The sequence below is a fragment of the Erithacus rubecula genome, assembly GCF_903797595.1.
Source record: "Erithacus rubecula genome assembly, chromosome: 16".
NCBI lineage: Eukaryota > Metazoa > Chordata > Aves > Passeriformes > Muscicapidae > Erithacus > Erithacus rubecula.
Window position 1 is genome coordinate 6,602,808 of NC_136668.1, and position 26,330 is coordinate 6,629,137.

General features: G+C 59.8%; 1 protein-coding gene across 4 annotated transcripts in view; it reads left to right on the top strand.

Moving 5' to 3' along the window:
• The first annotated feature begins 4,191 nt into the window (after positions 1-4,191).
• Positions 4,192-26,330, top strand: part of CXXC5 (CXXC finger protein 5) — a 38,734-nt gene continuing 16,595 nt past the window's right edge. For 2 of the 4 annotated variants that reach the window (XR_013776090.1, XM_079319505.1), the window contains exon 1: positions 7,719-7,861. The gene's annotated coding sequence lies outside the window, so the exon portion shown is untranslated. Of the gene's footprint in view, positions 4,213-7,718; positions 7,932-26,330 lie in introns of those variants that run through there. The other 2 variants (XM_079319507.1, XM_079319508.1) reach the window with 2 other exon arrangements.

Here is a 26,330-nt window from a genome sequence, read left to right on the forward strand (position 1 = left end):
CTCATCTCCTGTGGAGCACCTCTAGGCTCCTAGGACACCTTCTTCTGTGGAGCACCTCAACCCCTGGAGCACCTCAGGCAAGGCTGGCCACTGTCAGTCCCAGTGCTGAGCACCATCCTCCTCGAGCAGCTTTGCTGACAAGTGACATCTTCCCACCACAGCCATTGAGTCCTGCCTGGCTGGCAGCCTGGCTGGGGCTTCTGGGCAGTCCCTTCAGCTCGGGCAGAGCACATCCCTGCATCCCTCCTGAAAGATGCCGAGCCCAGGAAGTGTCTGGGCTGAGTCACAAGGCTGAAAACATGCTCTGGGTTATCCGAGGTGATGAGCTGTGCTGCCCCAGAGTGCTGGGAAAAGACCATTTTCCCTCTTTCCACTGAAGTTTGAGTTTTCTAGGCAGCCTTAAGCAGCGCTGGAGCTTTCCCAGAGATGCCTCGTGGCTCTTCATTCTTCCCATCTCTCCTGCTCTCCTTAACTCAAAACAAGAGCCGCACGAGGAGGGAGATGCATCCCAAGTGTCCCTCCTCTCTCCTTTGGAGGAGCACAAAATAGGTACCGGCCCCGTTTCCAGATGGAAACGTGAGGCCTGAGGATGGGTAAAGAGTTTTCGAAGGCTTCGCAGCAAGGTGTGGACAGCGCTGAGAATAGCATCGCGAAATCTCAACTGCCAAGCCCTTAGCCTAACCAGAAGGTTATTCTTCTTCCCTTATGCTCATACATATCCATTAGGATGAGACCATATGTGTGAGATGTAGATGAATTTCTTTCCTCTTGACAAGTCCAGTTGGTCTTCCTAGGTAAGGAGATGGTGGTCTGTTCCCATCCAACTCCAGGCTGGCTCTTTGCCGCGATTTCTTGGGTCGTGTTTGCCCCGGAAGAAATGGAGCTACACGTCAGACCTTCAGGCCTAACTCTTCTCCACATATCAGCTCTTTCAATGCCAGATGTCCCTGGGGGGTGTGGGAGTATCCCCAGAGCGTGGGGAGTGCAAGGAAGCTTTCAGCAAAGCAGAGCAAGCAGGTGGGATAGGGCAGGGGGAAGGGCTGTGGCCTGTCCCCAGCCAGGTCCCAGAGGGCTTCCTGGGGAAGAGGTGGCTTCTCTGATGGCAGCAGCAGTGGGTGAGTGCTGCCTGGTGCTCCTGCTCTTCAGCTGGCTGCACAGGGTGTCTCCCAGAAGACCTCAATGGGAGCCTTGCACACCTGAGCTCACCCAAGAGCTGGGTGCTGCCCTTGCAGCTGAACTCTGGTGCTGAAGGTAAAGTGGGGAGGGAGACCTTAGAGGTTTTAATGGTTACAGCTGTGATGAGAGAAACATCCAGGTGTTGCTCAGCTCCAAGGCTTCCTATCAGGAGGAAGAGTGGCCTGGACATAACCGGTCCTTTTGACACGTCACAATCCATGAGAGGCTTCAATCAGTGCAGGGCTGTGGTGGATGGTGTTTGGGTCACCAAGGGGGGACAGATTCTTACACCCACAGAGCCAGGTCTGTCAGCCCTTCCATAGCATCAACCACGTGCTGATGGCTGTTATGGGCAGAGGGGAAGGGGGTGGGTTCTGGGCATTGCTCCAGCATGTGAAAGTCAGGGAGAGATTGCTTCTCAGGGTGGTGGAGCTGGGCAAAGGAGACCAGCCTAAACAGAGAAGGCAGCCTTTGAGAGTCACAGAATCACAGAGCCATGCAGGCTGGAAAAGCCCACTAAGGACACCAAGTCCTACCATTAACTCAACACCACTGTGTTTACCATGTCCCCAAGTGCCACATCCACATGTCTTTTAGCACTTCCAGGGATGGCAACTCCACCACTTCCCTGGACAGCCTGTTCCAATGCCAAATTCCTTTCTGCAAGTCAAGGTGAGCGTGGTTCACCTCCACAGTGCCCTGGTCAAGGCTCAGCTGCAGCAGTGTTGATGGGAAGAGGGGATGTGGAATGGAGGGAAATGAGTCCAGGTGGGATCTCACAGGGGAGGAACCAACCACCAGGTTGGCCAGAGGCCTCAAAACTGTGGGAGGGGACAGGGCATCACCTCCTCCTCCTATACCCACAGGCTCTGCTGGTGCAGGCCTAAGCCAGATCTTATGCTGCACATTCCAGGCTTCTTCTTGGCCCTCCATAAAACACAGACATGCTCAGATGGCTCTCACCATTATCCCCAGGATCCCAAAATCCCTGCTGCCTGCTGGGACTGTGCATGCAACACCTGAGTGCAGGAGCATGGGGGTGGAGTGCTGAGCAGGAGGCAATTCCTGGCTGCCACAGGGGCCAGGACGAGGCTAGCAATGGTTTTCTCCATCATTTCTCCAGAACTCCTGGCTCAAGTGTGCCCAAATTAGCTCTTGCCATAAGTAACTTTGGTATTTCCAGTGGAAATCATGGAACTGGCACATCTGTTTTAAAACTCAGGGTTGCTCTGACCTTTCTGTCTCCTTGTTTGTGGGGACAGGCAGAAGAGGTTTGGAAAGCCCCATCTGGCTCTGCTGTGCTGTGGTGAGGGCTCATGAGGAGGGATCACATTGGGCAGCCCCCTCCCAGGGGCTGGGGCTGAAGGATCCTGTCCCACCAGGGCTGGGGATGGATTGGAGATGACACCACAGGGCTGGCCAGGGGATGAAACGTGGGAGAACATGGGTGGAGCAGGAATAATTCCCCCCTGGAGCCTGGCTTGCTCTGCAATTCAGCGTCCATCTGAAGGGCAACATTGTCTGGTCTGAGAGCGGCTGTTTTCATGTCACTGGTGTCCTCCCAGAGCCGGCTGCTGAGCACAGCTCGGGCTGAGCCAAAAATCTGCAGGCACTGGGAAAACCCCGGTGTTAAGGTGACCCAGGACCAGTGTCCCCTGCCTGCCATGCACCACAGCACCTGCCTGTCCCTCTGTCCTCAGAACGGCTCGGGCAAGGCTCCCGTGACCCCCAGCAGCAGCGGAAGGGAAGGGAAGGGAAGGGAAGGGAAGGGAAGGGAAGGGAAGGGAAGGGAAGGGAAGGGAAGGAAGGGAAGGGAAGGGAAGGGAAGGAAGGGAAGGGAAGGGAAGGGAAGGGAAGGGAAGGGAAGGGAAGGGAAGGGAAGGGAAGGAGGAGGAAGGGAAGGGGAGTGTGCCCCAGCCCCGCGGCTGCCCGCCCTGCCCTGCGCAGGCAGATGGCTTTTGCAGGGCGCTCCGGATGTTGGAGCCAGGCTATTTTGGACCACGTGGGCGTCTGAATTTCCAGGCGAATCCCCGGCTCAAAAAAAAAAAAAAAAAAAAAAAAATTCCCAACGCCTGCCAGGGTCCCCGGAGGTGGAAACGCTGCAGCTCGAGTGTCCTCGTGGTTCTCCTGCTGCCTGGCACGTAGGCGGGACTCTGGCTGCAGCCCACCCGCCCTGCGGCACGGAGCCCCTGTGCCCGTCTCCCGTCCCTGGCAAAGGCTGCGACACCCCGATGGCCGCGGTGTCCCCTGGCACGGTGTCAGCAGCTCCTCAGCCCCCAGACGGGCCGGTTTGGGTGGGGGTCTGGCCGTGCTCCGTTCCTGCAGGCTGGGGGATGCTCGCTGCCCGCTGCTCCGCCGTGCCTGGGTGGGAGAGGGCAGAGCGAGAGCAGCTTCCTGCCCTTCTCGCAGCCGCCGCCGCGGCGTCTGTTTGCTTTGAGGCCCGGTCCCTCCTGCCAGGACATTCCCGGGCAGCAGCGCTGCCGTCTGCACAGGAGCCAGGGGGACATCCCGGACCCCCCCGCCTGCCCCGCACCCGCATCCCCTCCTGGAGCACCCCAGGAACTCTCTCTGGGCTCCCACGAGCGACAGGAGCCATCCGTGACCCCGTGGGCAGCGGGGGCTGGTGTCACCCCCCCCTCCCCGGCCCTTTCCAGGAAGGGGTGGCCGGTCCCCGCGTGGCTGGGCATGTCCCCGGTGCGCGGGGCCAGCGCGCCATGTGGGAGACAGCTGGGGTTAAAAATTAACACAGCAGACCTCAGCTAAGGGGCAGCGGGGGCCGGCGGAGGGGTTCCTGCTGCCCGCCGAACCCCGTCCTGGGGCTCTGGGCTTGTGAAACCAGGATGGTGGCGACTCCCGGCGGGGAACGAGGGGCTGCGGTGTCCCCTGGCACGGGCAGAGCCGGGCACAGCGCCCTGTGCCACTGCAGCAGCCAGCTGAGCACCAGGGTGGGTCACCCCGACCCGCGCTCGAGGAGATCGGCGCCCAAAAACCACCAGCTGCACCAGCTCTGCTTTCCAGCACCAGCAGGGCTAAGGGGTTTGTACCAGCGTGACCCCAGCTTGCCAGAATGGGGGTGTCTCCCAGGGTCCCCCATCCACCCCCTCCCCAAAATCTGGGGTGTCACCAAGGTCTGGGGCTTCTGGCACAGCATCTGGCTGGATTTGGGTCCCCTCCACCGGGAGACACCCAGCACTCTGCACGGAGTAGGTGACAAGGCAGTGCCAGCTCTGGATGGCAGTGGCTGGCCTGGGGGAATTTGGGGTTGGGAATTTTGGAGGTGTGTTTGTGCTCTGGAGACTGTTGGGAGGCCTTGGCAGCCCTCCAGCCACTGTCTCATGGTGTCCCACTGCCAACCCGGGGGAGGGGGGCATGGACCTGCAGGACCCCCCCTCACTGCTGCAGAGTCGGTTGCCCTGTAACACTCCATGTCCCACCCCCAGTTATTCCTGGCTCTTCTCCTGGAGCTGGGCAGAGCTCCTGGATTTGTTCTCCCGCTGGGGAGGGGGCAGTGCAGACCCCACTGCCAGGGCCCAATGCTCAGCATTGGTGGGGGAGATTTTGGCCCTGGCCCTGGGCAGCACTGCTGTTTACTGACAGGTTTCTGCTGTGCCCCTTTGCCATCCCTCCCCATCCCCTGTCCCATCTATCCCTGTGCCCTGGCACCATCATTTTCCTGTCTCTCTGTCCCTTCATCCCTGTTCCATTTGCCCTTCATCCCTGCATTTATTTGTCCTTCAACCTCATCCCACTCGCCTCCCAACCCTGGCCTCATCATTCTCCATCCCTGTCCTATCACCCTCCCTTCCTGTCCCATTTTCTCATCATCCTCGTCATCCTCCATCTCTGGCCCTCTCACTCTCCACCACTGTCCCCCTTGCCTTTCATCCTCATCCTCCTGTTTCCCACAGCCCCCATTGGAAAAGGTTCCAGTAGCAGATTGGAGGCTCAGGGACTGTGTCCCTTGTCCCTGTGCTCTGGGGTTCTACCTGTCTGGGAGCACTGGGGGATCCTCCTCTCCTTTTGAGGGACTCCCAGTGACTGGAGAAATGGGGACTGGGCAGTGGGAATGCTGGGGAGCCTGGAGGTTTGCTGGGGGGCACTGGGCTGAAGCCACAGATTTGTTGCTGTCACTGTCAGCAAGTCCCAGCTTGGCTTTGTGACTCAGTTTCCCTTCTCTTTGAGGATTCCCAACCTTGGTAAAGGTGATTTGCCCACACGTAAGTTTTCCAAACACTCTGAGAAGTGAAATGCTGCTGCACTTGGGGACCTTCAGTGGGTGGCAAACTCCATTTCCACAGGCCCTGCCTTGGCAAAGGGGGCATCAACACCTTGTGGTTCATGGTGGTATCAGGGAGTCATGTCAGGTCCTTAAAAGTAGCCCAAAAGGGGCAAAGAAGATGCCCCTGCTGAAGCCCACGTGGGTGAGGAGGTGTTGCATGCTGGGCAGTGTCACCTGGAGTGGTGCTGGAGGGATGCTGTCCCTTCTCCTGTGCCACCGGTGCCACCTACATCCCTGTGCCAGGCACGAGGCTCCTCTGCTCCTTTTCTGGGGGGGCTGAGAGGATGAACTGGGGAGGGAGGCCGGTTGGGAACACATTGAGAGGGCAGCAGAGGAGCTGAAGGGGTGCCCAGGAGGATGGGACTGCGCTCCCCCATCACTGCCACCCGGGAGGGAGTTTTTTTGGGAAGCTGGAGCATCGTCACAGCACCCGCGGTTGCAAATCCCAGTGGCTAAATCTGCGAGAGGCGCATAATTAACGAGACGTGGATCAAATACAAACAGCGCATCCGCCGCTCGCCCCCCCTCCCCCCTCCCGCCCCATCGCAGATTTTTTTGTTTCATTTCGAGGCGGGAGCGGGGTGGGAAGAGATTTCGCATTCCTGTGAAAAAAAAAAAAATCAACGGCAACACAAACCCAGTTTCATTTTTGTCAGGGTTTCTGCTTTTGAGAGGGTTTGGGTATTTTGCTGGCAACTGAAAAGGCTGCAGGAATTGGGGGTGGTGGGTTTTTTTTGGGGCTGTTTGTCCCTGGAAAGCTGCTCTCGGCTGAGGAGTGGGGATTTAAAGATTTTTTTTTTTTTTTTTTTTTTTTTTTACTTCCAATATTTCAGTGCCCACAACTCCAAGGGGATGGAAAAAAAAACTTCCAAACCTAACAACAACTCTCCCCCTCAGCAGCAAAAAAATTCTGGCAAAAAGTTGAGCAGGAAACTTCTGGGCCAAGCGTGTTATCCCCCCCGCGGGGCCAAACCTCGGGATTTGTCCCCTCCCTCCGGCTGACTTATCGGACCATCGATTATTTGCTGTTTATTCAGGGGGATTTCAGCGATGTCCCGCTGTGAGACCGTGAGGTCCCTCCCGGTGGCGGCAGCAAGCCCGGGGCTCCGGGACTCTGGGACTGGGGCTCCTGCTCCTTCCTGAGCCCCTGGGCGGGATGGGGGAGCTCTGCACCCCCCAGTCCCCTCCGCTGCATCTCGGCTACCTGAGGGTGATTCTGTTTTCTGGGACCTTCTGCCAGCCGCACCCCACGCGGGGACAGAGAGATGGGAACGCTCTGTGGGCACCCCACGGAAGGGAGAACAGAGGGACTGGCACCCCACAGGGGATGGGGAGGGATGGGGGACCTCCAGGGGGACACCCCACATTGGGGACAAGGGGTGGAGCACATACAGGGGGACATCCCATGGAGGGGACGGACAGAGGGATGTGCACCCCACGGAGCGACAGACGGACTAGGAACATTCTGGTCTTGTGGAGACGCATGAGGGTGTCACCCCTCGGGGAACAGCGGGGTAGGAGGAGGCACAGTTGGGTGACACCCCAGAGAGAGGATGGTGACATCCCACCGGGGATCGGTGGGGATTAGGGGGGCACACTAAGGTGGGGGGGACATGGGTGGGGGGACATCATGCTGGCACCCATGGGTGCGGCTCGGGCACGGGGAGCACAGTGGGGTGAAACCTGTGGGTGCAGGTGGGACATGGAGGGGGTAAGAACAGTATATGACATCCTGGAGGCGGATGGGACACAGGGAGCACACTCCAGTCATGTGTGTGACATGAGGGGTTGGGACACCGCGGGGCAAGGGGAGGGCGGCTGGGACACGGAGGGTGACACACCACATCAACATCCGTGTCGGGTGTACAGCCCACGGACGACACGGCACAGTGACACCCATAAAGGCATCAGGGACACAAGGGGACACATCACAGTGACACCCATGGGGGCAGCTGGGACACGGGGGAGGGTGGGCAGACCACGGCTACACCCATGATGAAGAGGCAGATGAAACACGGGGGTCAGGGCGGTACAAACCCCGTGGGAGTGGGTGGGACACGAGGGTCACGCTCTGTCCCCAACCCGCGGGGTCGGCTGGCACACGGCTCGGCGGGGTGACACCCGTGGGGGCGGCCGGGCCCCCGGGGATGGGTGTAGCCGCACGGCGATGGGGGTCGGGCGAGCCGGGGCGGGGAGGGGGGCTGGGTGTGCGGGCGGCGCGCGCGCGGGGCGGCGGGGGGCGCGCGCGGCGTGTCGTGCCGTGTCGCGGCGTGTCGCGGTGTCCGGCGGCGCGGGGCGCTCGGCCCGGTCCGGTCCGGGTTTTGCCGGCAGCCGCGGGCAGCGGCGGCAGCGCCGTGCAGCGCGGAGCGGGGGCTGCGCACTCCCAGAGCGAGCGGCGATGTGGAGGTGGGTGTGCGGCGGCGGCGAGGCACCGAGCCCGCCTCGGCTCCCCGGCCCCGGCCCCGGCCCCGGGCAGGTGCTGACCTCCCCTCCCTGCCCCGCTCCCTTCCCCTGCTGCCCCCTTTCCCGGCGCCCGGGCAGCCCCCGCCGCTCCCGGCAGCGCTGCCCGCAGCGCGGCGGCTCCCGGACCGCGGGTCGCTGCCGGCCCCCGGGGCGCTCCGGCGGCGGAGTTGGGCTGGGGGGTGTCGGGGGGTTCTTGGAGAAAGGGGAGGTGGTGGAGAAGAAAAAGTTTGGCGGGGGGATCCGCGGCTCGCCCCGCTGCCCGGCGCCGTGCCCGGGCTGCCCGCGGCGGCGGCGGGGCCGGAGCTGGCCGCCTGCCCGCCTGCCCGCGTCGGGCCCGGCCGGTGCTGCCTGCGCGGCGCCCGAGCGGCCCCGCCGCTTCCCGGGGATGGGAGGGGAGCGGGGGGGGGGAACGTCGGGGTAACGAGCAAAGTTTTTCTCGGTGCGACTGAACCCCGCTGCCGGTACCCGCAGCCCGGCGGGGATGCGCTGGGAGCCGTGGGCAGGGATGGAGTGAGTCCCCCACGTCTCCCCCCGCCGCCCCGGACCGCCGCGGCAGCGCCCGGTGGTTTCCCGGGTGACAATGGTGGCGGCGGGGCCGGGGGGCGGCGGGGGCGGCGGCGCCGGGGGGAGGCGGTGGGCAGCGGGGCCGGCGCTGCCACCCGCGGCGGGGCTCGCGTGGGGAGCGCGGGGGAGCCCCGAACCCCACCCGGCGCTGCTGTCCGCGCGTGGGTCCCTCCCGCCTCCCCGGGGCGCGCCGGGCTCCCGCGGCAGTTTGGCTCCGTCACCGGTGCCCGGCTGCGGGGTGGCCGTGGGAGCGGCGCCGCTCGCCATCGCCCAGCCATGTGCGACAACTCACCCAACTTTATCATCCCCCCGTCCCCAGCGAACCCCCACCCCGTCCCGCTTCGCGGTCAGACAGAATTCCCAAAGCCCCTGTCCCCCCACCCGCGGCGGGGAGGGCACCCCACGCACCCTGATACCCATGGAGCCACCTCGATCGCGCTGTGGAACATCCCTCGTTCGCAGCGGCGTGGGTGCCATCAGCCCCCAAACCACTGTGGGGGCTGTGGATTAGACCCGAATTTGGGAATTACGGCCTCAAACTCCGCCGAACCGCGACCCCATGTGCCCCGCGGAGGTGTGGGGTATTTTGTTGGTTTTTTTTTTTTCCCTTTTTTTTTTTTTTCTTTTCCCTTTTATTTTAATTTTATTATTCCTATTTTTTTTTTCCACCGCATCCCGCAGCCGGCAGCGTCCTTCCTGCGGGGCCGGGGCTGCTTCGGGTCGGGTTATTCTTTGCTGGGATGATTGATTGGGAAGAGGAGGATAGGGGGGGTGGCATGGGGGGTTAGGGGGTGTGATGGGGATGTGGGGGGGCCATCCCACGCACAAACAAAGCTGCGCACACATCCTGCGGTAACGGCCCCGCGTGTGCGCTGACCCGGCCGGGCAACCTTCACCCCCCGCCGCTCCGTGCCGGGGGGGCCGGGGGAATGATGGGGCACGCCGTGCTGCGGGAGGGCGGCTGGGGCCGGCTTTGGGGGGGCGTGGGGGGATGCCCATCCCGGCTACCTGGGGTGCGGAGCCGGGGCCGGCGGAAGTTTTGTTTCTCTGGAAACGGGCCCTGCTGTGTCAGCGGCCCCTTTGTGCCGCTTTGTCCGCGCCCCCCGGCCCCCAGCCCGGCGGCGGGGCCGCACCTGGGGCTGCGGGGGCACGGGGACCCCTCCGGCCTCCCCGCCCGCCCCGGCCCCCCGCGTTCCCCGGCCCCGCTGCTGCCCGCGGGCTGCGCTGCATCCCCGGCGGCGCCGAGGCGAGGGGAGTCGGATGGGAAAGGGAAGGGGGGTGACTCTCCCCGAGGTCCCGCTCAGCGGGAGCGCTGGTAGGCATGGAAACCTCGCTCCGTCCCTCCGTCTGTCCGTCCGTCCTTCGCGTTCCCAACGGGAAAAGCTTTGGGGAAACGGCTCCTCCGCCGCAGCGCATCACCGCGGGTGGCGGTGTCACCCTCAGTGTCCCCGCGCGGGGTACCCCGGAGGTGCCTCCGGAGGTGCCCCCGGCGCTGCGCCCCCTCCCCGCTGCCGGTACCGGCGTCGCCCCGTCGCGCTGGCAGATGTCGCGCCCTGACCTCGGGGACGCCGCCTGGGGGGGCTGTGGGAGGGGTGTGGGGGGGACACGGTGACGGGACGATGGGGACGGGGACGCGCCGGCGTGTGACAACAAAAGCAAAGTAACAAAGGACCCGCCGGTGCCGCTCAGAAGTTGGTGCCGGCGCCGTTCGGGGCTCGGTGGCCCCGGGGGCAGGGTCGGGAGGGGCTGTTTGCCTGGCGGGATGTGCAGGCAGGGGGTGAGGGGGCTGTGCCCGGCGTCACGAATGTCCCCGTGTCCTCCCCCATGCCTCGGTGGGAAGAGGCAGGAGCCGGCCGAGGCGTCCTTGACATGGATTTTGTGGTGGGGATGCAGGCAGCCGGCGCCGCGCTGCCAGGCACTGCCCGCACCTCCCTGTGCCTCCTGCCCGTGACACGAGCTGGGTGGGCACAGGAGAGGAGCTCTGAGTCCTGCACTCCGAAATTCAGCCGTTGCAGAGGAGATGCTGTGGGGGGTGTTTTGGGGTTCCCCGACCCTGGGGGTCCCTCACCCACCGGCATCTCCTGGTGCCACCAGGACCTTTCCAGGCAGGTGGCAGCAGTGCAGGTGCTGCTTGTCTGCGACCTGGGGATGCTGCAGGGACTGGGGGTGACATCCTCTACCCAAAACTGTCTCCTCTGGCCGATCTCCTGTGTGGGGCACTGGGAGGATGGCCAGATCCAGGGTGCTTGGCCCTCACAGCCAGCACCTGGCAGCTCCTTGTGTGTTCGTGCAAGGCTTGGCCGAGGTTGGATCCAGCCCCAGCTGGTCCCGGACTCTCCACCTCCCCCAGTAGGGACATTCCTCGGGGTGGCCACAGCGGGTGCCAGCGTTCTCCTGCCTTCCTGTTTTGTTTTCCCAAATCCCCGCTGTAGGATCAACCTCTTGATTAAGTGTATTAATAGTTAAACTTTCAGCTCATAGCTTAAACTCACCAGACCACGAAAAGCTCCCTCCTTTACTCATGCTCTGGTGCTCAACTAAAATATTGCACTCAAAAGGCTTTTTTTTTTTTTTTTTTTTTTTTTTTTTTTTTTTTTTTTTTTTTTTCTCTTCCCTTCCTTTTCCCCTGACTCAACTTTGACTCCTGGGAGCATGGAGGGGTCTTGAGGGACTCCCAGTTGCCACTGCTGCCCCTTGCAGCCACCTCTCTGCACAGAGCCCAGGCATGGAGCATGGGTGTCCCCAAAGTGGTGCTCCTGAAACCCATCCAGGTTGGGGAGGAGGATGGGAGCCACTGCCCCAGGAAGAAGCTGGCTCTCCACCCAGCTGGGGTCACGAGAATGGATGGGCTGTGGTGGCTTGGGAAAGGGTGGAGATGCTGGCAGTAGATGGTGTGTGGCATTGGCTGTTTTCCTACCAGCCAGGTGATGGGGAAGGAGGAAGGTGGGAGGTTCAACCATGCCAAGTGCAAGATCTTGCACCTGTGTGGGAACAGCCCCCAGTTCTGGCACACCTGGGCGGGTGGAAGGGCTGGGAGGAGCCCTGTGGAAAATGGCTGGGGGTACTGGTGGGTGACAGATGGACCATCAGCCAGCACTGTGCACTGCAGCCCAGAATGCTGAGAGTATCCTGGGCTGCACCCCGGGCAGCAGGGTGAGGAGTGGGTGCTCCCCCTCTGCTCTGCTCTGGTGAGACCCTCTTGGGGCACCACATCCAGCTGTGGGGCCCCTAGCACAGACAGATGTGGGGCCTGTTGGAGCAGGTCCAGGGGATGCCATGGAGATGGTTCACAAGGGCTGGAGCCCCTCTGCTCTGGAGACAGGCTGGAGATGTTCAGCCTGGAGCAGAGTAGGCTACAGGGAGACCTTAAAGCTCCTTCCAGTGCTCAGAGGAGTTTCAAGAGAGCTGGAGAGGGACTTTGGACAAGGGCCTGGAGTGACAGGACAAGGGGTGAGAGTTTTAAACTATAACAGGTCAGGGTTAACCTGTACACAGGGAAGAAATGTTTTACACTGAGGGTGGGGAGATCCTGGCACAGGGTGCCCAGGGAAGCTGTGGCTGCTCCCTTCCTGTGTGTTTGAGGCCAGCTTGGACAGAGCTTGGAGCACCCTGGGACAGTGGAAGGTGTCTCTGCCCATGGTGGGAGGTTGAAAGGAGAGGAGCTTTAAGGTCACTTCCAACCCAGCCCATTCTGTGATGTGATGCAGGGAGCAGTGTTGTGGGAGGGGCAGGGGGGAAGAAGCGTGTGGGCAAAGGGATGGCTGGAGGAGGAACCACCTCCAAAGGTGGCCATTGGGAAATCCCAGGCTGGAGTGGAGTAAATGTGAGTTTGCTGCTGCTCAGCAGTGGCTCTGCCGTGGGGATCAGCTCTGCAGCTGCCTCTGCCTTCAGCTGAGGGATGTGTCCTGGTGGGAGGCTGGGACTCACCATCCTGGGGGGCCCACTGGGGAGCATCAGGACATGTGGGTGAGGAGCAGCCTGCATCCCTACCTGTGTTCCTTGGGACACCCATGGGGCTGGAGCCCCAGGAGGGCTCCAGGGACAGCAGACAGCAGAGCAGTGTGACCCCAGTGAGTGGCTGAGGGCCACCCTTTGCTTTTGGGAAATCCAAAGGACACATTTACCCCAACCACAGGCCCCCAGGCACCTGACATCTACTGTCAAAAAGCTTTGGGGTGTGTCAACATCTCAGTGCGGGTGATGTGCCCACTCTATGTCTTTCTTTTGGGCTGCTGGAGTGCTGTGATTTCATCCCTGCTTGTCTTTTCCCATGGCTTGCAAGCAGGTGGAGTGTGTTGATGGTGTGAGATGACAGCCTGTGCTGCACATGGGTGGCAGCCTGTGATTATGTGGATAAAAGGATTTTTGAGGTCAGAAGGTTTTCCAGTGGCTGCCTTGGTGTCCCTGGTTTCCACCATTCATGGTTATGGCATGGAAGAGGGGCTGGAGTAATGGCTCCCAGGCTGTGAGCTCACCTTGGGGTGTGCAGGTCTGGCTCCATGTCCTTGTCCTGGCACAGTGTCACTTGTCCCAAAGCATCTTCCATTGCCTGAGCTGGGACATCCTTTGTGCTGGGAGGATGAGGATGCATCCCCTCCCTGCAGTGATGCTGACAGTGTGGTGGCCCAGGCAGGGAGGATCTGTGTCAGCGTGACCCTGGAAGTGGTGGTACAGAATGAAAAAAGAAAAGCTGTTTTCTGATTTTCCAAGCAGGATGTGCTTTTCCATCTCCACCCTCCCAGCACTGAGAGGTGGGAGCTGGAAAAGGGCTCGGGTTACTGGCCCTGCCCTGTGACAGCCCTGTGATATTCTGGTGGGGGCACACTGTGGGGGATGGGTGGGACCTGCCCACGGGGTGAGATGTTCCCTGTCATTTCTGGGTCACTTCTGACATGGGCTCCATCTCCAGGGTCTGATTGTCACCTGGGTGGTGGCAGGGCTGGGAACTGTGCTGTCCTGGCCTTGTGAGTGACTCCAGTGGGTTCTGGTGGCTGCTGCCACCCATGATACCCTCGGCTGACCCTGGCATACATGGGTATGATGCCCAGGAATGAGGACTGGCTTTGTGCTCAGGTGTGATGAGATTGGGCACCTCTGGCCTGCTCTGGTGCTGCTGTCCCTGGTCCCCTCCTGGTTTGTGGGTGTCTCACTGTGGTTGGAAGCAGCCCTCATTTGATGGATGGTTTGGTTTTGCCTTTGCAAATCTGCCTTGAGTCCGTGCCCGTGTTCCAGCTTTTTGTAGGGCTGTCTAGGCAATATCTATGTCCCACAGTCTTCCACGTGGAGTTGTTGTCCATGTCTAACCAAGCAATGCAGCTCCATCCACTTAGCCTCCAGGTTTTCTCTTGGTGTCCCCAAGGATCTTGGTGTCATTACTTCTCACTTCTTTTTGCTAGGACTTGCCCTTGTGGTTTTTGTGCCTCTTTCTCTCCCTCAGAGATGGTATTTTGGTGTCCAGATCCAAGCCAAATGTCTCATTTGAACATCCTGACGGTTGAGACATTCTCAGTTGAACATCCCAACCCTGAAGGTTCCCCAGTGTTTGCAGATCCAGATGCTGTTATCCTGTAAGAGCTCTTAGTCTTCTGCACCCTCCTGCTGCTCAGAGGCAGCTTCCTGATCTCCTGCCACTCCTGGACCTGGAGCAGCCCAGGGAGGACCATTCATGCCCAAGCAGATTTGATGCCTTGGGAAGGGCAAGTGAACTATACCCACAGATGATGATGCTTGGAGGCTCTGTGGGATCTTGCTCCTTCTGCAGACTCCTAGAACAGTTTGGGCATGAAGGGACCTTAAAGTTCATCTAGTTACATTCCCTGCCATGGGCAGAGACACCTGTCACTATCGCAGGGTGCTCCAAGCCCCATCCTACCTGGCCTTGGATACCTCCAGAGATGGAACAGCCACAGCTTCTCTGGGCATCCTGTGCTAGGGCCTTACCACCCTCACAGGGAAGAATTCTTCCTGATATCCAATCCCAAACTTTCCTCTTTTAATTCAAAACTCTCACCCTTTGTCCTATTATGACAAGCCCTGGTGAAAAGTTTCTCTCTGACTTTCCTGTAAGCCCCTGTAATATGTTGAAAGGTATTTCAGCAGGCCCAGGCCTCACCTGGGCCATGGGGAGGTGGCAGTGGCTGGTTGCCAGGATGTGGCGGCACATTGGATTATTCTTCTCCACCCTTCCCTTGTGCATTGTGCTCTGCTGGGGTGGCAGTGGGGAGGCAGATCCAGCACCCATCACTCCTGGGTGCCTGTGGCCACTCTGTGCCTGTGCCCTGCTGCCAGCTGGGGACTTTTCCCCCAGTTCCCGCAGCAGGGATGGAGGATGGCTGCCTGGGAGCTGGGAGCACTCCTCTTGCCCTCTGCTTTACCTTCTGCATCTCACTAATCTGATGACCGGAGGTATGCGAAGCATTTCAAATATGGCCTCGTTAGCTGGCTCGGACAGAGCAGCAGGAGCCTTTCCTCACACTCCTATTGCAGCCAGCTCTGCTGCTCCCTCCTCCCACGGGCACCCGCTGCTGTTTGCCCCTTCTGCCTGGGATGGGCACGCAGCCCATCCTGCCTGTCTGGGCAGTCAGTGTGTCCCGCTGCCATCGGCTGGTGTTGGCTCCTGAACGGTTTGGGAGCATCACCAGGTGCGTGTGCTGGGGATTGGGATGTCCCCTCTGTCCCTACCCTTGGCAGGTGCCCAATCCTCCCACAGTGGACTCAGAGTCCCCCAGGACCTGGAGGGGATCCCATGGCACATATGACAGTGGAACCTGAAAGGCATCAGGGTGGGGGATGTGGAGTGGTAGGTGCTGACTGGACACTGAACTGTGAGTGCCAGGCTGGGCTGTCCCTCCCCAGCTTTCCCTCCTGCATCCATAGAAAGTACCCAGTGTAGGGAGAGAACTTGGAGGGGGCACTGTGAGAATGGGTGCAGGGGAGGGGACCCCAGTATCCCCACTGAATGGCTGCTGTCCACGGGGACTGCAGCACATCTGCATCTTCAGCGTGGTCCTTGCAGGGGTGACATGGCACTCACCTCGGGGTGCCATTCCTCCGTCCCTGGGATGGCTAACAGAGCATCCCATCCATCTGTCCATCCATGCCTATCTGTGCGTCCTCATTCCCTCTGTGCCCTGGGCTGGTGCTGCCTGCTGGACAGGGCTCCACTGTCACCCATGCTGCCAGGCTCCCAGTGCCAGCACTGATGGGGACCCTCCACTCTTGATGTCCCTGGTGTCCCTAGCCTCACTACTGTGACAGCACGGGCCTGGCACCGTCTCCCCATCCCGCTATTAAAAGCTGGGGCCGGAGGGAAAAAAATAAGCGCGGAGGATGAAGATGATGATGGTGGCTCTGGGCGCCCTTGGGGACAGCTGGCCCCGCGTTGGCGTCCCCGCGGAGGGGATGCCACGGCCTGGCACAGGCGGGCACAGGGCTGGGAGCTGGACGCCAGGCGTTTGCGCTTTAATGCATCAGGACAGCTTGCAAATTCCAGGCTGGCGCGGCGAGGTGCCGGCCGCGGCGGAGCGTGCGCGGGGAACGCGCTGCCACAACCGGTTAGCGCGGGCAGCGCCGGGGGCGCGGGGCTGGGCACGGCCGCCGCAGCCCCCAGCTCCCTCCAGGGCTGCGTGTGTGCAGCCCCCAACTCCCTCCAGGGCTGCGTGTGCAGCCCCCAGCTCCCTCCAGGGCTGCGTGTGTGCAGCCCCCAGCTCCCTCCAGGGCTGCGTGTGCAGCCCCCGCCGCGGCTGAGCTGGGGGCAGCCCCGCTGGGAGGGGGCACGCCAGCAGGAAAGGGCGGATTTGTAGGGATCTCTGTCCCCTCTCCTGTCTGCAGGACCCCTTGTCTCCCCTCCATATCTGCAAGAATCTCTGATGTCTCCTTCTGCAGGAACCCCTCTCCTCTGTCCCTCTCAGTCTGCTAGGGTCCCCGTCCTCTCCTTCTGCAGGGCACCCTGCTGCCCTTGTCCCCTCCTCATCTGCAAAGCCCCCATCCCCCTTTTACAGAGCCCCCTGTCTGCTCCTCAATAGGCACCCCTGTCCCCACTTCTTTAGGGACTCCTGTGCCCCCATCTTCAAAACCCCACGTTCCCTCCTGCCTGCAGGCATCCCTGCCCCCCCTGTTCTGCTGAGAGCCCTGTTCCTTCATCTTCAAAGCTCTGTGTTCCCTCATCTGCAGGGACCCCTGTCCTTCCATATGCAGATCCCCTGTTGCCCCTCTTTGCAGAGCTTCCCATGCAGAAAGCTGCCTGCTCTCCCTGCCCTCCTTCTGTAGAGTCCCTTGTCCCCCCATCCACAGGGATCTCTGAGCCCCCACATCCATAGGAATGCCTGTCCCCACATCTCCCTGATTCTCCCATCTGCAGCTCCGGGGTGATTCCCAGACTTGCCCCACCAGGAGGTTGTTCAGGGGCAGCGGGTGCCAGCTGAATTCCCGGGGGAGAGGGTGACCTTTACCCTCTACACGGGTAAACTGAGGCAGGGAATGGCATGGGATCCTGTCTACGAAGCGTTTTCTCATCCTTACCCCGAATATTTCCGCAAAATCTGAGCCTGTTAGTAGAGCCAAAACCCCCAGGCTTTGCCCCTATCTCTCCACTACCCTGTGATCTCCCTCCCCCATCTTCACATTCAGATTCCTTAAATTAAGGAAAGCCTTTAAAAACATGTATTGTCACCTCGTTGGGAAAAATTGGAGTTACCTGGAGTGCTAATCTCGACGCACCCTGGGGCTATGGGTGCTTCCTGGACTCGCTCCCGCGGGGCTGGGGGAGGAGGGGGCGCTTTGCTTTGCGAAGGCGTTGGGGGATTAGCGGGAGGATTGGTAAATCTGACCCCAGGTAAAGATTAAGACCCAAAAAAAAAAAAAAAAAAAAAAAAGGAAAATCGTTGTGTTTTTTTCCCCCGTGCCTGATGCACCGTGAAGATTAAACTGGGATGAGCCTGTGCGGCAGCCAGTTCGATTAGGGGTGGGGGGACAGCAGGGAGGGATGTGAGGGATGGGGGCTGTGTTTGGGGTCTGGAGATGCCAGAGCTGGGGGGAAAGGGGAACCTGGGGGAATGGGGGAGCTGAGGGGGCTGTGGCCAGTCCCTGGGGAGTCTCCAGGCTGCCTGTGGTTGGTGCTTTGGGGGAGAACCTTATCCATAACCACTGATCCCGGGAATAGCTGGCACGGGGCTGTGTGGGCAGCTCCAGCAGTTCATCCCAAAGACCAGCAGCTCCATGGGTAGGGCTGGAAGGCACCCTGGCAGTGGGGAGGAAGTCCCCACAGCCAGCAGCTGCCTCCATTAGAGATTCCTCCCACCCCTTGTCCCTGCATCCCACAAACCATCCCACCATGCTGCCACCTCCGAGGATAACCAGGGACCTGGTGCCTAATATTCTTTACCTTTGTCCAGGTCCCCACCCTCCATGGCTCTGGGGCTGGGGAGGCTCCCAGCAGAGCTTTGGGAGCTATCCTGCTGATTTTGGAGTCTGTCCTGCTGGTGATGCTCCCCTGGGAAATGATGGGAAAGGGGACAAGGGGCTCCCCTCCAGGACACAGAGTGGGGAACATGTTTCTTCCCCAGCCAGGGCGTTGGGAGCTTCCCTGCCATGGTGCTCCTGTGTCCTTCTGGTAATGAAGGGGCAAAGGAAGTTGGGGGAGCCCTTTCAGGGCTGTCTGGCCATTCTGAAGGACCATGTGACCAGTGGGTGCACTGGGAGCAAACTGGACTGGCTGTCCCTGGGGAGGACATGGAGTGGTTGATCCCTCCTTTGGGATAAGGTTTTTTGGGGGCTGAGCACTGACTTGGGGGTCAAGCAGCATTTTGGGGTGTTGAGCACTGTTGAGAGGCTGAGCACCATTTTGGGGAGCTGGCACCTGGTTTGGTGGCCAAGCATTGTTCTGGCTTGGAGGTCAAGCACTGATGTGGGGGTTTGCTGTTTTGGGGGGGCTGAGCACCAGCATGAGAGTCAGACAGCATTTTAGGAGATTGAACCAGCTTGAGGCTCAAGCACTGTTTTGGGGTCTGAACTCCAGTTTGGGGTCTGGGCAGGAGCTCAGTGGCTGGTTCAGGGGGCTGAGCACTGCCTTGGGAGTTGAACACTGTTTTGGGAAGCTGAGAGCCAGTCTGGCCACCCAGCACCAGTGGGGATGTCTGGCCCCATTTCAGGGGGCTGACTAGTGGCTCAGAGGTCGAGCAGTGGTTTGGGGGATGGTTTAAGCACTGTTCTGGGGCTGAGCCACAGTTTGAGGGGCTGGATCCTTCCTGAGAGGGCTGGGGGGCACCCCATTGAGGGTGTGATCCTGTCTCGTGTCCCATACTGGGTCTTGCAGTGCCAGGGCAGGGGTTTGTTCTGCTCTGCCTTTGCTCCCTGTTCTCAGCACAGAGGAGCCTGTGGATGGGCAGAATCAGGAAAAGCTGGCTCTAGGTCCCTTTGCTGTGCCAAGTGTGTGGGCCCATCCCAGCCCTTCCCTGCCTCAGTTTCCCTCCTGCAGTGGAAGCAGAGCATCCCCATTCCTCTTCAGGGCTCTCCCCACTGCCTCCTGCCCACAGTGTTCCAGCTGCTCTCCCAGTTCCTGCCCAGACAGGTAGGGATGGGAAGGGTCATCTCATCCCAGTGGCTGGGTGCTGCTACCCTGGGCAATGCTGGGCTACCAGGAGCATCCCTCAGGTGTGGTGGATGTCCTGGCAAAGCCTCACACAGCCACTCTCTGCTGGAGCCTCAGCTGCTCTCCCAAAGGTGCTGGCAACCAGAAATTGAGTCTACCTGCCTGGAGCAGGGTGGCACTCAGACTGGCACCAGAGTGTGAGGAAGGGCGTGGGTGGGTGCAGGGGCACAGTCCCCTGCCAGCTGAGCTGCTGCTCAGGGGTCTGCAGCTCTGGGGAGGTGGAGAGGAGCCCAAGATGTCTCTATCCATGGGGCAAGGAGGGCATATGCCCACTCTGTGCTTTGCAGGTCACCCTGGTGGCTCTGGCTGGCCTGGGAACCTGACACCCTGCCCATGCCTGAGCCAGCAGAAGCTGCACCATCCCCTCTGCCCCAGGCAAGGGGAGAGGGTGGGACAAGACTTTTTTCTGGTCTCAGGGCCATGCTGTGTCCCAGGGCTTGTTCCTTGTGCCAGCACCTCCTCTGGAAGCATCCTTGAGCTCCTTTCTTCCTGGGGGTGCAGCTCTCCCCCTCCTTGGATGGGGATCCAGACCAGGAGGAGGATGCCTGTGGCTCCATGCCCAGGGTTTGCATCACCCCAACAGGGTCATGCCAGTGCCATGGCCCCACAGGCTTCCCAGGATGTGTTGGTACTGGGAGCTGGTCAGGGTGTGATGGTGGCAAAAGGTCTCCTCACAGGAGAGAGATGCCCCTGGGGACACTGGTCTCTCCAAGTCCCATCTTGGAGGATAAATTCATGCTCTTCCATCCCCTGTCTGGCTTTGTCCTGGGATGCTATTCTTGGCTGCACCCTCAAAGCTCTCCTGCGGGATGACCATAGGGTGAGAGGTCCCTGTGTCCACCCTAGACCTGCCCAGGAACCCCATCCCAGAGCTGGAGTCAGTGCCCTGTTGGGAGTAGCTCCTGAGTCCCTCGGGAGCAGATGCACCACACCCAGCCTTACTGCCCCTGAGCACCCGCCATCGTCGTTTTTTGTGTGGAAATAAGGAGAAACTTGGAAATTGAGGGTTGGAGAAAGGCCTGGGGATGCTGGGGGTGGGAAGTGACACAGTGCCCCAGGCCAGGATGACGTATCCTGGTGATGCCGGGATGCTGATAGCATCCCTCTGAGTATTTACCCGGGAATGCGGCCAGAGGTGTGCGCGGGGGGCTGGGTGCTCCAAAAACCCTCCGAGCCCTCAAGGCTGAGACTGCCACTAACTCATCTCAGTGGTGAAAATAGCTGCGGGGCGAGAAGGGTGCTTGGCCACATCCCTGCCCACATCCCGTCAGGGGCGGGGGGACGCCTCGCTCTGCGGGGACCCTCGGTGGGCTTTGTGCCGGGGGGGCCGCGGCGTGTCGGAAATCACGTGGAGCTGGGGCTTGGGGCTTTACGGGAAGCGAGGGTTGAGGCGAGGGGCAGCTCCCATCCCCCCGGGACGGCTTGGCCGGGGTTCAGCTCGGGCTCGGGCCCCCAAAGCAGCTGCCCCGTGGCGGGGGGGACGGAGCTGCCGTGGCTCCGGGAGCAGATGGTCCCTCGGCAGCAGAGCTGCCCCTTCCGCATCGATTACCCGCGCCGGCCGTTTAACGATCGCTTTCCGGGGTTAATTAAACTCTTCTCGCCGAGGGCGCCTGTACCTGCCTGCAGCCCTCATGCACCCCCAAAACTGGGAGGACGAGCTGGGGTTTGCTTCCGAGCCAAACCTAAATATCCATGCTTGGGTGCAGCGTGGCTGCGCTTCTCCCCGGGGCACCCGGAGCAAGGTCAGCTGCCCGCTCTGCTTCTATCCCACTTTCCAGGCTGCTGGAACAGAGGCTGCCCGCTGTTTTCCCCTGATCGCTGCTTTTTTGGGAGCGATCCCCACAGCCCACACGGGGTTGGGTCTGCGCCCACCCATGTCTCTATTCACATTGATTTGGGAGGAAGGCGTCGGGAGCTCGGCGGCAGACGGCGGCTCCGGAGCAGCACGGGTTGCCGAGCGGGTCGCAGCCCTGGGATTGTCAGGAGTTGCTGCTTTTTGCATATCTAAATGTGCCCTTTCAGCCAGCGCTCTCGGTCGAAACTGCCATCTTTTGCTTCATTGTCAGCCTCGCCGAGGTTACGCATCGTTTGCTGACTCACAGCCTCCTGCTCTAATTACTCGTTCAACTCCCTGCTGGAGCCGCCCGGCCAGTCCCGGCACATCCCTTCGCTGCTGCACGGCCGGCCGGGGTGCTGGAGCCGGGCATCCATGCACAGCCCCTCCCTGCCCCGTCCCTGCCCGCGGGCATCGCTCCACGGCCCTTGTCTGGTCCAGCATCCCGCTGCTCGCACCCCCGTCATGGTTTTGGGGTGCAGCCGGACTCTGCAGCTGGGGCATCCATGCAATTCCCCCTCTCCGCACCCATCCCTGCCCGCGGGTATCGCTCCGAGTCTCCAAGAACTTCTCTCCTGGTTTTCTGCTCCACCCCGGCATAACCCTGGTGGTTTTAGGGTGCAGTGCGGGGGCTGTCAGGGCATCCAGGCGCTGTGCCGGGGGGGCTCCGGGCTGCCCATCCCACCGGGCATCTCCCCGCTGAGGGATGCTCCCACGCACCCTCCGAGCCTCCCGGGAGCATCCCGGGTGCGCGGCCCCCCCTCGCCGGCAGCGCCGGCTGGGACGAGCGGCGCGCTAAACCCCGTAAGCTGAGCCTCTTTGATCCCCGTCCGATATGATCAGCCGCCGGGCAGCTCTGAGCCGGGCCCAGCGTGATTTCCAGCGTGGCGGAGATTCGAACAGACGCCGCAATTACCGATGGGATCGGGATGATCCCGCTCTTGGCCTGCTGTTCCACACTGCCAGAAGCAGGGAAAGCACCAGCTCTGACCTTTTAAATATTATTTTCATTACCATCATCATCACCAAACTATCCCCCCATCTCAGGCTTGCCATCACTGTCACGCCAGTGGGAAGAGCCTGCTCTCCTCTCCGGCATCTCCCTTCTCAGATCCTTACACCTTCCAAGGAGAGGGGACCCAAACTCACCCATCCCAGCAAGCCAGATGGATGTAGGGGCTCAATTTAGCTTTAATTAACTTGATTTTTTACCTCCCCCTGTTTTTGATCGGTAATATCAAGGCGGAAACAACATCCCTGCAAATCCATCTTGCTAAGGGAGGTGAAACCAAGCCGGGTAATCCGGTGGTAAGGACAGCGCTCCGACGGGTAATGCAGTCGCGCTTGCCTTGGAAGAGGAGATATTTTATATATTTATATACCAAGGGAAAAAAGAGCTGTGTATGTGTTTGCACAGGCTTCTGCCTGTCACAGAATGGTCCAACCACGCATCTTATCTCATAAAGCCATATTTTGGCCCTTTTTTTCCCCCCAAGAAAGTGAATTTTAAGCGCCAGGAGACAGTGATGGTTTCTTTGGAGCTGTTAGGATCTGCCATGTACAATAAATCTGTCTTAGTTTGTGGATTATTGGCCCAATAGACCGTAACAGCTCTGTCAGCCCCTCCTGGCGCGCTGTGTCCGGCAAGCTCAGCCTTTGGTGGGTTTTCCTGGTTTTTTATTATTTTTCAGCAGGAATTTGCTAAGGATTTTTCTGTGCTATGTGCGTGTACAGCAGCTGATAGGGAATTCACAGGAGCTCAGTAACATTCTTAGGTTTTGGGGCTTTTTCTTTTTAAAAATATTTCCCGTCTGGAAAAACCAAAGACACAAAGTCCAAACCCCCAAAACGGGATGAAGAGGAGGGCAGACCCTTCCCTGGCAGAGTGCATCCAGCCAGGGGCTGCCTCCCCAAAACTTGTGCTGGTTGAGCATGGGGTTTTACTGAATGGGGTTTTACTGCTTTCCAGTAGAATTTTCCCTGGATGGCCCCGCTCCTGCTGGTTGTTGTTCCCAGTCCACTGTGCTTGATCCAAGCCTGGAAAAATAGGATTTTGGGGGATGACGTGGGATGATGTGCTGGCCCCTCCAGCCTTACCAGGCTGTGTAGCACATGCTCCTCTCACCCTCAGCCTGGATTTTCTGGACCCTCCAGAGTGGGGGAGATGTGCAGCTGGTCCTGTCCCAGTGACAGGCACCCCCTGGTGCTGCTGCTCAGCGTGGCCCTGGGTGATGATGCAGGGAGAGATGTGGGATGCACAATCATGATGGGGTGAGGAGAGGAGCAGGAACCAGTGTGGGGCACAGGTTGCAGGTGCAGGCAGGGAGGTGTGGGTGCCAGGCTGGTGGCACAGCCTGGGGACAGTGGATCTGCTGCAGGGCTGGGGGGGACACATCCTTAAGGAGGGCAGGAGGAGGGTTGTGGGATTTGGGGTGGGGGAGCCGGCTGAGCGCTCGGGGCGGGGCTGGCGGTGGCCCCTGGCACGGTGGGCGGTGCTGGGACTGCCGGCCGGGGATGCCTGTCTGTCCCCCGGGCACTGCGCTGGTCCCAGCGGCTCCCTAAGCCCATTAAGAGCTCAGGGAGCCTTACACCTCGGGGGGCTGCAGCAGGGACTTGCACTGCTTCAGCTTAAAGCCCTTGAGCTGAAGCGGGGGTGCTGCTGTAGGGACACAAGGATGCCTGTGGCACCCTCTGGAGACACCCATCCTGAATCCCTGGCGTGGGTGCTGCCTGCTTCCCCCAGGAGAGTGAGGGCTGCAGCCTTGGCACCAGGATTTGGCTTTGTTGTATTGTTAAAATGCATCATCAGGATGAAAAAGTACCTTTTTTGTCTGAAAAATCCTCAGAGGAGGATGTTCCCCCTCCGGGTGCTGTCATTCAGCATCACGGTGTGCAGGAGAAAAGTACAGGGAGGGCAGGTAGGTCCATCTGGGATGGGGATGGGGAAGTGACACTGGCTGAGGGGAACCTGGTCAGGAATTTTTCTACCTTAACCTAGATGTTCCTTATGTCAAAAGTATCAGAAACTGTGAATAGTAGGAAACCCCCTTCTCCCCATTCAGACCAGTCTTTGTGAAGCTCGTGGGATGAAAACAGCTGCGTCAGAACACTGAGGGAGATGCTGTGGACAGTCCCTAAAATTCCAGTGGCTCATTCCAGACTCAGGGATTGGTTTCTTTTTGTTGAATCCACCACCACCAAGTCCATATCTGCTGGTGTTCCAGCTCACTGGGGGATGGATTCTGTGGGTGCTCCCTGCCCAGCTCATCCCCTAGCCTTGCTCAGGCTCATCCTCCATGGATCATTCCACTGCAGGATCCTCTGGCATGGGGAGGAGGGAGGAGGATGGGGTGGAGGAGGCTGGGGAAGCAGCAGGTGAGGAGGATGTTCATCATGGGAAGCTGAGAGCAGGCAGTGGGAACACATCTGGCTGGGAGCCCTGTGTTCTGGAGCTTCCCTTACCAGTGCTGTGGGAAGACCCATCTGGAGATGAGGATGTGGGTGTTGGGTTTCAGAAGGGATCAAACCCTTCCCTGGTGAGGGAAGATGGTCTCTTGCAGGGGGTCACCAATCCAGCAGGCAGGTTCTGGGAGCAGGCTGGGAGCACTGAACCCACCCTGGGCTTGCTGGAGAAGGGCTGGACCACCAACTACATCCAGCTTGTTCCTTGTCCAGCCTGCCACCTGGGAAGTGAGGGAAGGCAGGAGCATTGACATCTAGCTCTAGTTTTGGTGTAATCCTCAGAGCTTGGGGCCAGGAAGGAGCAGTGAGCCCAGGCAGGGGCTGACACCCTGCACTCAGCCCTCTCAAAGCACGTCTCCAGTGTGGTAAGACCTTTCCAGCTCCCACCAAAGAGTGTTTCCTTCATGCTTCAGCTTCCCCAGGCTCAGTCTTGTGGCCCTTCCCTATCTTCCTCTGTGTTGTGACAGCTTGTAGATGGGTTTTTCCATGGCTGTTCTCCTCGAGGTCATAGAGTGAACCTCTCTATTTCTTACTGTGAGTCCTGCAGCTCCTTCAGCTGAGGGTCCTCCCATCCTGACTCATGCTCTGGCTGGTGGTGGTGACAGTGACTCCCTCCTTCCCAGGACTCCAGCTCTGCTTTCCAAATGTCCTGGGATTGGTTTTTTAGGATCTGCCAGCTTCCCCCACCTCACCTGTGCTTTTTAAAAATTGTCATAAAATCAGAAAAGGCTTTGGGTTGGAATAGAGTATCTCGGTCCACTCCTTGCCATGGGCAGGGACACCTCCCACTATGCCAGGTTACTCCAAGCCCCATCCAACCTGGCCTTGGACACTGCCAGGGATGGGGCAGCCACAGCTGCTCTGGGCAACCTGTGCCACCCTCACAGGGAATTTCCCCCTAATATCATATCTACCCCTGCCCTCTGTCAGTTTAAAACCCTTGTCCTGCTACAACAGGCCATGGTGAGAAGTCTCTATTCCCTGATCTTCCATATCCCCTTCATACATAGAAAGGCCACAATGGGGTCTCATGGCTCTGCAGGACCCCCAGGGACAGTCCGAGTGTTCCATAGCAGTCCCAGTGTTTTCTGTGGTCAGACTCGTATCAAATACAGGAGCTGGACCTCCCTGCCCTGCTATCCCATCCTGTGCCTGACAGTTTTCTGGGAACAGTTTTCCAGGAACAGTTTTCCTAATAACTCTTGCCAGCAGGTTTCTTGCCAGTGCTGTTTTTCTGTCCAGTACTGCTATGTACAGAGAAGGGAGACGTCTTTCATTTCAGGCTGATTCTTGAAGAAGCATCAAGAACCAAGGAAGATATCCATGAGGAATCTCTGGAGGAGAGCTTGGCTTGGGTCAGTCCAGATGTGTCCTCTGGCCTCAGGTGTGTTTGCTGGCCCAAGAGCACTCTCTGAGTTGGGTGCAGGTCTCTCCAGACCTGCTCCTGGTTGAAGGCAGACCTTGTGTCTGCGGACATTTGGTCACCACTGATGTCAGTGTGGCAGTGTCCCCACATCAGCCAGGACAGGGCACCCTTGGGGCTCCCTGGTCCCCAAGAGGTGATACAGTCCCTCCCTGTGGCTCTGCTCTCCTGGAGGATGAGATGCTGGCTGCTCCCAGGGGTCCAGCAGATGCAGAAGGGAGGAACATCATCTTCCTCTTGATCCCAGGATGCTTCAATTTGCCCATTTGTTTGGATGCTGCATTAACATGGTTTGCCCTACTGCCCTTGCTGTTGAGTGGGGGAGGATCTGGGTCTAGTGCTATGGCCATCCAACATGGAAAAGTTCAAGGAAGAGAGGAACACAGTGATGGGTGCAGGGATCTGAGGACCAGTGAAGTGTGTCCTAGGGTGAACCAAAATGGTGGAGCAGCTGCCAAGCATCCCAGTGCTGGAAGTACTG